The sequence below is a fragment of the Propithecus coquereli genome, unplaced genomic scaffold (genome assembly GCF_000956105.1).
Source record: "Propithecus coquereli isolate 6110/MARCELLA unplaced genomic scaffold, Pcoq_1.0 Scaffold363, whole genome shotgun sequence".
Lineage (NCBI taxonomy): Eukaryota > Metazoa > Chordata > Mammalia > Primates > Indriidae > Propithecus > Propithecus coquereli.
In genome coordinates this window covers 979,346-981,108 of record NW_012149319.1, presented here as the reverse complement: position 1 = coordinate 981,108, position 1,763 = coordinate 979,346, and the positions used below count along the sequence as shown (strand labels likewise).

General features: G+C 33.6%; 1 protein-coding gene across 2 annotated transcripts in view; it reads right to left on the bottom strand.

The window, feature by feature from the left end:
• The window catches only part of RASSF9 (Ras association (RalGDS/AF-6) domain family (N-terminal) member 9), a 48,132-nt gene that overhangs the window by 15,812 nt on the left and 30,557 nt on the right, over window positions 1–1,763 (bottom strand). The window contains exon 1 of one of the 2 annotated variants that reach the window (XM_012651712.1): window positions 628–677. The exons of the other annotated variant lie outside the window; for it this stretch is intronic. The gene's annotated coding sequence lies outside the window, so the exon portion shown is untranslated. Of the gene's footprint in view, window positions 1–627; window positions 678–1,763 lie in introns of those variants that run through there. 2 annotated transcript variants of the gene reach the window in all.

Below are 1,763 nucleotides of genomic sequence, written 5' to 3'. Positions count from 1 at the left end.
TTATATACCCATAATAATTTAAAATAAAAATTAAAAAAATAATAAGCAGCATTAAAGATAGAAATTATCAATCGTAAAACATAGAAAATGTTCCAAGCACTGTTCAAATCTATGGCATGTATTAAGTCATTTAATTGTCACAATTCTAGAAGGTAGGTAATAATTTTATCCCCATTTTACAGATAAAGAAACTGAGTCACAGAGGATGTTAGTAACTTGCCTGAGGTCACACAGTTAGTGGTACAGTGAGGATTCAAACTCAAGCAAGAAAACTAGCTCCAGAATCTGCAGTTCTAACCACTATACTATAAAAACAAGTTCATAAATGTGATAATTTAGACATGGATTAAATTAGATACAAATAAACTACTTTCTAAAGGATAACTTTATAACATAAATTAGCCTTTGATAGCAGTGGACACACTGTGCCCCATTAGAGCACACAATTGTTCAAGGAAGGACTCTTCCCAATGGTCAACCTTGAAGAAAAGTGTACAGGAATTGTTTACCTTCTGTGCCTTAAAAAAAATCAATCTCATTGCTGAGCTGATGCAGTAATAAAGGGTTTTTGGCTGGTCTGGGATCTCCCTTAGCTGATAAAACTCTCTTATATTCAAAAGCCCTTACTGTTGTCTCCTTAGAGCAGTGCCTCTGTCCTGTTCTCTTTTCTGGTTGGGAACCAGTGGTTCTGGGTCTGTAGTTAAGGATGACACATGTGCTATAAATTCTTCAGGCCTACATTAGAGCTATGAAGAAGACTGGGAAACAGGAAGCAGAGAATACTTTTAAAGAACATAATAATAATAATAATGTTGTACCTGGCAATGCCCCAATAATTCCATGACCCCTGCTCCCATTGAAATTCTTCCTGCTTTGGAGGGATCAAAGTCTTATTTATTGTAGGCTTCCCCTGGAGATCTGCTAGCTTTCAGTTCATGTGGACAATGTAGCACTAGCCACTAAAGTCATTATGTGCATTAATTGTTATATATGAAAAAATTAGTGCCTTTATTAATAACCTCACAATCTGACTGGCTGCAAACTTTTCTTTTTATTTTCCTTTCTAATTTTTTTAGGTCTGCCCTAAATATCCTTGTATTTTCTCAGATCAGCTATTTGTAAAATATTTTGAGGAATTTTTACAACTATCATTCAAACTGAATAATATTCAAAACTCCTGCCACTTGACTGAACACATGTTTTAAAGGTAATAGCTATTCATTGTAGAATATAGGCAATAAGTCTTCCACAACTAGTATATGCTTCATTATGTCTGGAGTCCACTTTATAGTAAACTTAGAATTTTGAAAATTTTATTTATTTTATAATATGGCTCTGAGTTTCTATTCATTCATTTGACAAATATTTTCTGAGCACCTCTTCTGCAGCTGGCACTCTCATGGGAAACTTGTATGATACAAAGACATGTATGATTTATAAGACAGGGTCTCTGGCTTATTGTGAAAAACAGTGCTAGGGTTGAGAAGGGAACACTTTGTTTAGTGTCAGTTCTAGTGCTAAATTTTGTATTACACTGGTGGTACCCAAATGTTAGACTGATACAGATTTATGACCCTCAACATCATTTCATAAAGTTAAAAAGACAGCATTCAAATCAAAACTATGGAGAGAATACAGAATAAATACTCTTCAAAATTAAACCAATTTAGAAATCTTAAAATAATCATTACTTTATAGAAATAATTGTTTTCATTTGGTTACAGCGCCATGCAAACCTAGTCATCTGGTATAAGGAATTTAAC